Here is a 12,299-nt window from a genome sequence, read left to right on the forward strand (position 1 = left end):
GCTGAGCAATGTTCCACTGTATATATGTACCATATCTTGTTTATCCATTCATCTGTTAGTGAACATCTAGGTTGTTTCCATGTCCTGATTATTGTGAATGTTTCTGCAGTGAGCGTTGGAGTATATGTGTCTTTGGATTTGTGGTTTTCTCAGGATATATCCCCAGTAGTGGGATCGTCAGGTCATATGGAAGACTTATTACTAGTTTTTCTTTTTTTTTTAAGGAATCTCTGTATTGTTTTCTGTAATGTCTGTGTCAGTTCACATTCTCAACAGTACAGAAGGGTTCCTGGAATTATCAATTAAATGTTGAAGGCTTCTTACTTTCTCTTTTAATTGGAGGCTCTTGCTCTTTTAATTGGAATATTTAAAGCTATTCCCTACACATGAACCTTCAACTTGAAAACTTTCAAAGATGTGAACGTATGTTCTGTCTGTGTCAGACATGAGTGAAGTTGCACCTTGCCCTCTGTCTCCTGTTGCTGACAGTCCTTCAGCTCTACCATCTCCTCCCTCCTCTCCTTCTTCCCTTTCCTCTCCTGTTCACTTGATGCCAGCACCTGTTTGCCAGCTTTTGTACTGTATGGTGACTTAGTGGTAAGGAATCCACCTGCCAATGCAGGAGACTGGGGTTCAGTTCCTGGGTTGGGACGATTCCTTGGAGAAAGTAGAAACAGCCCAGTCCAGTATTCTTATCTGGAAAATCCCATGGCCAGAGGAGCCTGGTGGGCTACAGTCTACAGGGTTGCAAAAGAGTTGGACACAACTTAGTGACTAAACAGCAACTGTTCTTTTCAAGGTACTGTACTGTAAGATTAAAAATGTTTTCTTAATTTTTTTGTGTTTGTTTTTTATGTATTACTTGTGTGAAAAGTATTATAAACCTGTTACAAAACTATATCACAGATTGTTTTAGTTGGATACCTATGCTAACTTTGTTGGACTTATGAAAAAATTGGACTTACAAATGTTCTCTTGGAATGGAACTCGTTTGTATGTAGGAGGCTTATTGGATTTAGTGATGAGGTTAGGTTTAACTTTTTATTTTGTGCTTTAAAAAATTAATTTCATTTAGTTATTTATGGCTGTGCTGGGTCTTTGTTGCTACATGGGCTTTCTCTAGTTGTGGCGGGGCGGGGGGATTGGAGGCGCTTCTCTAGCTGTGGTGCGCCAGCTTCTCATTGCAGTGGTTTCTCTTGTTTTGGAGCACGGGCTTCAGTAGTTGTGGCCCATGGACTTCGTCGCTGTGCAGCATATGGGGTCTTTGAGGATCAGGGATGGAATCCATATCTGCACTAATAGGTGAATTCTTTATCACTGACCCACCAGGAAAGCCCCTCTTGTGCTTTATTATTTTGTTTCTTTCCTGCCATCTTTTAAGTTAAACTTTTTGGTAATTTATTTTATATCCACTTTTGGCTTTTTAAGGTATTGCTATTTAGTTGCTAAGTCATGTCTTACTCTCTTGCGACTCTGTCCATGGGATTTTCCTGGCAAGAAGACTGGAGTAGATTGCCATTTTCTTCTCCAGGGGATCTTCCTGACCCAGGGATCGAACCTGCATCTCCTGCATTGGCAGGTGGATTTTTTTACCACTGAGCCACCAGGGAAGCCCAGTCTTACATATTACAGGTTTTATAAAAGGTAGATGATGTCGTTCTAAACTACAAATGTCTAGTTACAACTGAGCTTCTCTCCAGTTGTGGCACAGGGACTCTACAACTACTGTGGGCCCAGTAGTTGGAACACAAGGGCTCTCTAGTTGTAAGCCCAGTCTTCATATTAACCCATTTATTACTGTTACTTTTTCTCTACAGCTCTTATGTTCCTTTGCCCTGAAAGCTGTTCATCAGCATTTCTTGTTTTGCAGGTCTGCTGGCAATGAATATTGTCAGCTTCTTTGGAATAGATGTTTGGAAATGTATTTACACTCTTTATAAAATTCTGGACTGCCAGTTTCTTCTTTCCACATTTGAAGTAATTAAAGTCATTACTTTGTATTCTGGCCTTTGCTTTTATTATTATTTTTATTTATTTATTTATTTATTTTTTGAAATGACAAGTTATTTAATTAGGTTCTTTGCAAGAAGTTCAGAACACTACTTTGTGAGGATAAATTCCATTTGTGAGAGCAAACACGGAGCGGAGGTAGCCTTGGAGCTGAGGGACAGCTTTGATTCTTTGCAGAATTTGTGAGTCCACAGCTTTCTGATCAACCTTGCGCTGCTCTGTGATCTCGTATTTCTCTCTCTCTGTGTCAGAGATCTCCCTCCTGGTGTCTGGGTTTACGCAGCTTCTTCTTCTTGAAGTAAGTGTCAGTGAGATGTTCTGGGATTTTCACACCACTGGTATCGATTTTGGTGGAGGTGGCAATGACAAATTTCTGGTGTGTTCTACGCAGAGGAACTCTATTGAGGGATAGAGGCCCAGTCACAAGTAGCAAGCCACTGCCCAGCTGCTTCAGGAAAACGACCCTCTTGCCTCTGTGGCGCCCAGTGAGGATGATCAGAATGGTCCCAGGAGTGATGCTGGCACGCAGCTTCCTCACATGCTTACTGAAGGGTTTTTTGCCATGACTCAGCAGTTTCCGAGGCACATCTTCAGTAGGGTAATACCTAGGCATTTTGCGAAGTTTGACCACTCGGGTACCACCGTTCTTGTCTCCACCAACTGGTTTTGTGACAGTAGCAAGAACACGAACCTTCTTTTTCTTTTCGACCTTGGATTTAGCTGCTGAATACTTTCTCTTGTACAAGGCCTTTCTGGAATACATGGCTGATCGGGAATATCTGCCAATTCCTCTGACCAGGACAGGATTTCGGCTGCAGTGAGGCTTCCCCTTCTTAACTTTCTTCACCTTTTCCACCTTTTTAGCCTTTTTGCCAGCATCAGCCTTCTTGGCTTCAGGTTTTTTCTCCTTAGTATCTGGCTTCTCAGCCTTTTCACCCACCATCTTGCAAGATGGGAAAGAGCTGTTTTTAATTATATCATTCATACTGTTCTTGACTGAATGTTGTTCAACAGCTCTCTGGCTGCATTCAAGATTTTCTTTGGTTTTCACTATTTGAACCATGATGTTTTTATGTTTGTATTTTGTTTATCCTCTGTGTGGTTCACTGAACTTATACCTGTAAGTTGATGGTTTTCATCAGTTTTGGAAAGTTGGCCATTAAAAAGATTTTTCTCTCTCCACATTCTACTGTCTTCTGGGAGTCCAGTCATACATTTGTTAGACACTTGATTTTGTTACACAGATCCCTGAGGCTTTTTCCTTCAGTCTGTTTTCTCACTTCTTCAGTTGTTAAAACTTCTCATTTGTGTTCATTTTCACTCACCCTTTTCTTCAGTCATCTCCCATTTGCTGCCAGACACATCCAGTGAATTATTTCAGTTATTGTAGTTTTCTAGAATTTTAGCTTTTAAAAAATACTTTCTATTTCTTTGCTGAGACTTCATTTAAATTTTGAGTAAATATACAGTAGCCTATTCGAAGTAGTTGTTTAATACAGCAGTTGGACTATCTTGGTGACAGTTTGTATTGAATAGGTTTTTCTTTACTTTGAGTCATACTTTCCTATTTCTTCGAATACCTAGTGATTTCTAATTGTGATTTGGACATTATGGATGATATAGAAATTCTGGTTTCTTTTATCTTCTTCTGTAGAGTGTTAATTGTTCTAGCAAGCAGTTGAATTATTGGCTGATCACCTTGATCTTGTTGTGTAAGCTTCGTTTTACTCTTTGTAAGGATCTATGGAAATCCAAGGTATTTCCCAAGCCTCTCTCAGCTTCTGAACTCTGTTTTTTGGAAGATCTTGTAAAGATTTGATTTTAGACTTCGTTAGGACAGAATAAGCCTACGGTAGAATTTATTCCAAGTAGTAATTCAGGTGAGTCACTCAGTCATGTCTGACTCTTTGTGACGTCATGGGCTGCAACACGCCAGGCTTCCCTGTCCCATCACCACCTCCCGGAGCTTGCTCAAATTCATGTCCATCGAGTCAGTGATGCCATCCAACCATCTCATCCTCTGTTGTCTCCTTCTCCTCCTGCCTTCAGTCTTTCCCAGCATCAGGGTCTTTTCCAACAGCATCAGGGTCTTTTCCAATGAGTCAGTTCTTCACATCAGGTGGCCAAAGTACTGGAGCTTCAGCATCAGTCGTTCCAGTGACTATCCCAGACTGATTTCCTTAGGATTAACTGGTTGGATCTCTTTGTAGTCCAAGGGACTCTCAAGAGTCTTCTCCAACACCACAGTTTAAACGATCAGTTCTTCAAAAGCATCAGTTCCAAGTATAGTTCTTTGTTTCTTTTAATGTGTAGCCTTTCTGGTTTCTCAGATGGATGCCTGGGGAAGTAAACAAAATCTCTTCCTCTACTGGCTCAGCTGGAATTCTATCTCCTAGAACTGCTTCTATCTCCTAGAAACTCCTAAAGAGTTTCTCTCTTTACAGTGTCAACTTCATAACAGCTGCTCTTTGTTAATCCCTGCATAATCTCATCCTGTGTATTACTGCCCAGAGATTGGTTAAGGATTTGTGAGGAATTCATTTTTTCTTCTCTTTGACCCCCCACTCCCCAATCTCACCCTACATAGCTCCTTCCATTCTAGTGCCCTACTCCATGAATTCCACTGGCTCATGGAGTCCCAAATCCTGATTTCTGCATCCTCAGCTCAGAGAGACTTCTGTGTTCTGCTTAGTTTCCAGCCCTCTGTGCTGTTATCATGTAATTGTCTTCAGACAGAGTGATATTCTCTAATATTCTCTAAAGAATTACAAGATTTTTCTGCTTACAGTCTAGTGACTGAATATAGTTGTGTATTTCTGACTTGCTTAATAATCTTTGGTTGCAGGGCTATTCTGGTACTAGTTATTCTGTGATAGTTTAAGAGTGGAAGTCATCTTTGCTCCACCTTAATATTTTTTATCCCTGATTACAGTTTTCTGTATAGTTAGAGAATGGTGTTTGTGGATTGTTTTTGAGGATCAGTATGGTTTAACAGAGAGTAGTTGCTTAGAATCTAATGTCAGACATTTTTGTTAAAGAGTAACAAAAGAGTATATAGTGATGGTCCCTTGACTGGAACTGTATAAGTGAAATTTCTCAAAAATGTTTTCCTAAAGAAATAGCTTTCCTTGGAATTAGGCTTTAAAAAAAAAAAAGCAAGGATGGATGTTTTGGAAATTATGAGAAGCAGGCATCAGTTGTCAAAGTGGGGAAAGCAGGAGCACAGTGGGTAAGACATGTATCTCAGACCAGGATCCATAGCATCACCCCCCTTCCCTCTTGATTGGGGGAAGGGATGAGGCAAAGGAACTCCAATTATGTTCCATCCAGATGCACAGGAGGGCTTTAGGGATAACCCTCCCTGCATGCTTTATCTGAGCCTCCACTTCCAGAATCTCCAGTTTTCGAAAGTAGCCTGGAGAGGGAAGTTGTTTACTCTTAAAGAAGGGTATGAAATAAAATTTCCAATGCCAGAATGTACAGATTAAGCATGAGACCAGATTGATGGACACAAAGCACAAGCCACTACATTCTTAGGGAGGGGGTATCTCAAGGGAAGGTAGGGTCTTCCACATCTTGTCTCCTTATAATCCCATGTTGGGAAGGGTGCTGAGAACTGTCCCAAGCAGTGGGTTGTGAAGATAGGTGAAAGGGGTGGTTGAGGGAACAGCTGCAGACCTGTTGCTTCTAAGCTCACTCGCACCCCTTTGGGGCCAAGACAGTTTTATTTATTTGCTCCCTTGGGTGACTGTTCCTTAGGTCCCACTTTCTCTAGGATGCCATCTACACTGGCTGTGTGCAAATGACTTACCTTGTGCATTTTAACTTTCTTTTCATAATATAAATATTCTGGTTTTGTATTTTTGTGAATTTTAATCAGAGGCCCTTATTCCTGCACTGTGTTCTCAGGTATATGAGCAATCTCAAGCATAAGTTGGCAGGAGCTCTGGGTCTGCACAGTTTGAATACTTTTTGTTGCTGTATCACCAGAAAGAAAAACTGTTTGGGGTCTGTATAGCCTATTGAACTACCTTACATTTGCATGTTAGAGCTGGCTTTTCTAATGGTGTCCTCTTAAAACCCATTCATCTTCAGTGTTTCATGGGAGGCTAGGTTTTAACTGGGTTGCCCCCATGACTTGGTTGCCTTCTACTAAAAGGTTGGAAATTAGTCTGAAGCGAAAAAGGTGGTGCAGAGAGCTTAGGAGAGGCTTGGGCCAGGTAAAAGATGCAGAGAGGGGAAGCCAAGATTAGACAAAGGTCCATCTCTATGTGTGATAAAAGTTTCCTGTTACAAACCTCTAATCCCAGGGCATGGGACTCACTTTACATACCAGATCCATCCTTTGCTTGATTGGGCTAGGCCTCCTGTGCACAGCAGGGTGTATATATGTATGTGTTTTTGTAAAAAAATATGAGTGGTTAGGGTAGGTGTTAGGAACAATGCCTCTGTACCCATCTTGAGCTGCCCAGGGATGGATATATGAAGCAAGGACAAGATCCTTAACTTTAACATTTCTGGGCGTTTGCTCCTTGACTTCCAGAGAGACCATCATTGGTGGCTTCTTTGTAGTTCCCAGAGCCAGTGTCCTATCCTGCTGTAGCAGTGATTAGTGTCACGGAGTTAAAGAAGAAACAGGGGTTACTTTTACATGCTGTGAGATCACCGCAGCCTGCCTCACTGTGTTGTAACAGGGCAAAGGCAGTAGTACACATCTGATCCTGGGTTCTTGTCTCCCTCAGTTGCTGCCCCCTTCTGTATTTGTCTGCACTTTGTAGGACTTCATGGGATTCCCTGGTGGCTCAGATGTAAAGTGTTTGCCTGCAATGTGGGAGACCCGGGTTCATTCCCTGGGTCAGACAGATCCCCCTTGGAGAAGGAAATGGCAACCCACTCCAGTACTCTTGCCTGGAAAATCCTATGGACGGAGGAGCCTGGTAGGCTGTGGTCCATGGGGTTGCAAAGAGTCAGACACAACTGAGTGACTGCACTGTCACTTTTCTAGTTACGGTATTTGTCTGTGCTGTGTAGGACTTCACAAGTCACTGATCTGGCGATTGCTTGGTGGCCTAGTTTGTATAAATGTGTGGTCTTCTCCATGTTCTTTTGGGGCTTAATTGTTTACAAACTTCTTTTTATATTGAGAAAAATAGCCAAACCATCTTCAGCAAAAATGTTCTGTACCAGGCAAAAAGATCTGAAACATAAGCTTGGGGGCCCCTCGTCTTGAAGTGGGGGGGGGTCTTGAACCATACTTTCTTTTATGTTCCCTTTTGCCTATTTCCTATTTAGAATAAGATCTTCTATCCTAAATCTAGATTCCTGCCCATTCCTCTGTTTCACTCTGACATCCCCCACCTCAAATAATCCATGTATCTATATGTATGGATTGTAGAATATCTACAATTAAATGATTTGTGCAAAAATTTGTGATCCAGATAGCTGGTAGAAATGACATACAAATTCATATCTACCATCAGTCTTCTCAGGAAGGGATATGGCAACAAATCAGATTTTCCAATCAGACAAATTGTTTTCCTGAAGTGCATTTATTGTCAGAAAAGCAGCTTGTTTACTGTTCAGTGTTCATTCAGCTCATTTGTTCAGTAGGTATTTGAGTACTCATCATGTACCAAGTACCAGGCTGGGTGATGATTATGCATATAATATATAAAAACAGAGATGGTCGTTGATGTTTTGGGAGCCTCACCATCTTTACGAGGCTCAGGATAGAGTAATGGTTCAGTAGTAGTTCATGATAATCTCCAAAAATAGTTCGTTCATTTTGGTTTTGCTGAAAAAGCCTTGTTAACTTTAGTATCGTAGTTTGTGAATCTATCCAACTGTCTGAGGAACTCATAGGCTCAATGAGTCAGTTACCTTGCAGAATGTTTGCTATGACTAGAAGTGGGCATGGCTGAGAGTTAGCTTGAAATAGAGGAATTTCAGAAGATTTGAGAAAGAAACATTCTTCAGAGTCATCAGGTACCATTTGGGAAAGGGACAGATTGGTTGAGATGTATGTTGCTAAATTCTGTAAAGTGAAATCTGTATTGGTTGAAAATGGTTGATCATTTTTCCTTTGCAGCAGTGTAAGCCTGCCTGTCACCATGTATAGTTGATCTCTGATTTCTGTATGGCTGGTACTTAGCTTTGACCACAGTTGTATGGTAGTTTGAGCGTTCTTTGGCACTGCCCTGCTTTGGAAGGAGGAATGAAAACTGACCTTTTCCAGTCCTTTGGCCACTGCTGAGCTTTCCAAATTTACTAATGTATTGTGTGCAGCGCTTTAACAGCATCATCTATCACAGCCTTGTCGTAGTGAATGGGCTTGCTTAATTCAAATATGCCATTTTATATATATACATATATATGTATATATATAAATGTATTTATATCTGTTTTAAAACTATGAACTCATTTTCCTTTAAAATTATTTATGCAAATACTTTGTCTAGAATTATGATGCTTTCTTCAATAAAGGTTTGAATTTCCTTTTGCCAGTTCATTTAAGCACTACCAGGTTGAGGCTATTAAATATCCAAAATGAAATTGTTTCAGACCATCAGATGATGTGTACTTGGTCTAAAAATTCGTATGGTGTACTTTGTGACTACTACTTCTAAGGACTCATCTCTCTTCCGCAGCATTATAGTAACTTTCCTTTAGTCCTGTAGAGGTGGTAGAGGAGCAAGTGACTATTGGTGGCAAAGGTAACACACTCGTGAAACCATCATCACAGTCAGAATAGTGAACGTATTTTTATCATTCCCAAAAGTTTCACTTTCATATTTGAAAGCTGTTTCTCCTGTATCTCTAATTCTAAGTTGACAGTTTTCTTTCACTACTTTAAAGATGTAGCTCTACTCTGTTATGGCTTGAATTGTTTCTAATGAGAAGTCTGTTGTCCTTTTTAAAAAAATTAATTGTATTTCATTACAATATTGTGATGGTTTTTGCCATACATCAGCATGAATTGGCTACAGGTATACATGTGTTCCTCCCATCCTGAACCCACCTCCCTCCCTACCCTATTGCTCGGGTTGTCCCCGAGTACCCGCTTTGGGTGCCCTGCTTCATTCATTGAACTTGTGCTGGTTGTCTATTTTAAATATGGTAATGTATATGTTTCAGTGCTATTCTCTCAAATCATCCCACATTCACCTTCCCCCCTTGAGTCTTAAAGTCTGCTCTTTACATCTGTCGCCTTTGCTGCACTGCATGTAAGATCGTTGGTACTGTCTTTCTAAATTCATGTATATGTTGATATACAGTATTTATCTTTCTCTTTCTGACTTACTTCACTCTGTGTAATAGGCTCCAGGTTCATCCCACCTCCTTGAAACTGACTCAAATACATTCCGTTTTAGTGGAGTAATATTCCATTGTGATAAGTACCACTACTTCCTTACACATTCATTTGCTGATGGACATCCAGGTTGCTTTCATGTCCTCCCTATTATAAATAGTGCTGCAGTGAACATTGGGGTACATGTGTCTTTTCCAATTCTGGTTTCCTTGATGGAGGGTGTATGCCCAGCAGTGGGGTTGCTGGGTCTCCTGACAGTTCTTTTCTCAGTTTTTTAAGGAATCTCGAAACTGTTCTTCATAGTGACTGTACCAGTTTTCATTCCCACCAGCAGTGTAAGAGGGTCGCCTTGCTCCACACCCTCTCCAGCATTTCTTGTTTGTAGACTTTTTGATGATGGCCATTCTGACTGCTGTGAGATGATACCTCGTTGTGGTTTGATTTGCATTTCTCTAATAGTGAAGTTGGGCATCTTCTCATGTGTTTATTAGCCATCTGTATGTCCTCTTTGGAGAAATGTCTAAGTCTTTTGCCCACTTTTTGATTGGGTCGTTCATTTTTCTGGTATTGAGCTGCATGAACTGTTTGTATATTTTGGAGATCAATTCTTTGTCATTTAATTCATTTGCTATTATTTTCTCCCATTTTGAGGGCTGTCTTTTCAGTTTGCTTATAGTTTCCTTCATTTTGCAAAAGCTTTTAAGTTTAATTAGGTCCTGTTTGTTTATTTTTGTTTTTATTTCCATTACTCTGAGAGGTGGGTCATAGAGGATCTTGCTGTGATTTATGTTGAAGAGTGTTCTGCCTTTGTTTTCCTCTAAAAGTTTTATAGTTTCTGGTCTTACATTAAGGTCTTTAATCCATTTGAAGTTTATTTTTGTGTATGGTGTTAGAAACTGTTCTAGTTTCATTCTTTACACATGCAAAATTATAATAAAAAATCTTCCAACAAACAAAAACCCAGAACCAGATAGCTTCACAGGTGAATTCTTCCAAAAATTCAGAGAAGAGCTAACACCTATCCTACTCAATCTCTTCCAGAAAAATGCAGAGGAAGAAAAACTCCCAAACTCATCCTACAAGGCCATGATCACCCTGACACCAAAACCACAAAGATGCCACACACACAAAAAACAACAGTCCAGTATCACTGATGAATATAGATGCAAAAATCCTCAACAAAATTCTAGCAAAAAGAATCCAACATATTAGAAAGATCATACATTATGATCAAGTGGGCTTTATGCTAGGAAGCAAGGATTCTTCAGTATTTGCAAATCAATCAGTATGATATGCCATATTAACAAACTGAAAGATAAAAACCATATGATTATTTCATTAGATACTGTTCTGTCTTTATTCCTCTGTACATAATATATCTTTTCCCCTCTTGGTACTTAAAATTTTTCTTTATTATCAACTTTAAGCAGATTGAACACAATATATCTTTGTGTAATTTTTAAAATGTTTCTTGTGCTTGGAGGGTGTTGAGCTGCTTAGATCTATATATGTTTTATAGTTTTTGTCAAATTCGGGAAATTTTATTCCACTGGTACAATTTCTTCCAATATTTATTGCCTCTTCCCTCTCCCTCCCTATTTGGGGATGCCAGTCATACATGTATTAATTTTATTACAGTTGTCCTAAAACTCACTGTTCCTCTATTGGTCTCTCCTCCGGTTTTTTTCTGTTTGATTTCAGATGGAATTAAGAGCAGGTTGGATGTTACAAAAGAAAAGATTAGGAAATATGAAGAAAGGTAGCAATGTAAAGTAACAGCTTGTTCTACTAATGAAGTTTTCAGTAACTGAAACATCAGTTGATGTCATTGTGTTCCTTTCGTGACTTAGTTTTTCTTCTGTTCCTTTTCTATTTATGTGAGAATCGTAATGTCTTCCCCAAGCTTTCTTTAGATTTCTATCCTTTTGGTTCTCATCATGTGTGCTCAGACTGCATGCTCTCTGCAGCTGTTCAGTTCAGTCGCTCAGTCGTCTCCGACTCTTTGTGACCCCATGAACTGCAGCATGGCAGGCCTCCCTGTCTATCACCAACTCCCGGAATCCACCCAAACCTGTATCCGTTGAGTTGGTGATGCCATCCAACCATCTCATCCTCTTTCATCCCCTTCTCCTCCTGCCCTCAATCTTTCCCAGCATCAGGGTCTTTTCCAATAAGTCAGCTCTTTGCATCAGGTGGCCAAAGTATTGGAGTTTCAGCTTCAACATCAGTCCTTCCAATGAACACCCAGGACTGATCTCCTTAGGATAGACTGGTTGGATCTCCTTGCAGTCCAAGGGACTCTCAAGAGTCTTCTCCAACACCACAGTTCAAAAGCATCAATTCTTCGGTGCTCAGCCTTCTTCACAGTCCAGCTTTCACACCCATACATGACCACTGGAAAAACCATAGCCTTGACTAGATGGACCTTTGTTGGCAAAGTAATGTCTCTGCTCTTTAATATGCTATCTAGATTGGTCATAACTTTCCTTCCAAGGAGCAAGCATCTTTTAATTTCATGGCTGCACTCACCATCTGCAGTGATTTTGGAGCCCAGAAAAATAAAGTCAGCCACTGTGTCCACTGTTGCCCCATCTATTTGCAATGAAGTGATGGGACCAGATGCCATGATCTTCGTTTTCTGAATGTTGAGCTTTAAGCCAGCTTTTTCACTCTCCTCTTTCACTTTCATCAAGAGGTTCTTTAGTTCTTCTTCACTGTCTGCCATAAGGGTGATGTCATCTGCATATCTGAGGTTATTGATATTCCTCCTGGCAATCTTGATTCCAGCTTGTGCTTCCTCCAGCCCAGCATTTCTCATGATGTACTCTGCATAGAAGTTAAATAAGCAGGGTGACAATATACAGCCTTGACGTACTCCTTTTCCTATTTGGAACCAGTCTGTTGTTCCCTGTCCAGTTCTAACTGTTGCTTCCTGACCTGCATACAGGTTTCTCAAGAGGCAGGTCAGGTGGTCTGGTAT

The 12,299-nt window shown here is 40.4% G+C and overlaps 1 protein-coding gene and 1 pseudogene across 3 annotated transcripts in view; one reads left to right on the forward strand and one right to left on the reverse strand.

Moving 5' to 3' along the window:
- The window catches only part of TRIM33 (tripartite motif containing 33), a 141,724-nt gene that overhangs the window by 80,857 nt on the left and 48,568 nt on the right, over positions 1-12,299 (forward strand). The window lies entirely within an intron of this gene.
- On the reverse strand, positions 2,064-2,968 carry LOC102401745 (annotated as a pseudogene).

This window comes from Bubalus bubalis, chromosome 6 (assembly GCF_019923935.1).
Source record: "Bubalus bubalis isolate 160015118507 breed Murrah chromosome 6, NDDB_SH_1, whole genome shotgun sequence".
In the NCBI taxonomy this organism is placed as follows: Eukaryota; Metazoa; Chordata; class Mammalia; order Artiodactyla; family Bovidae; genus Bubalus; species Bubalus bubalis.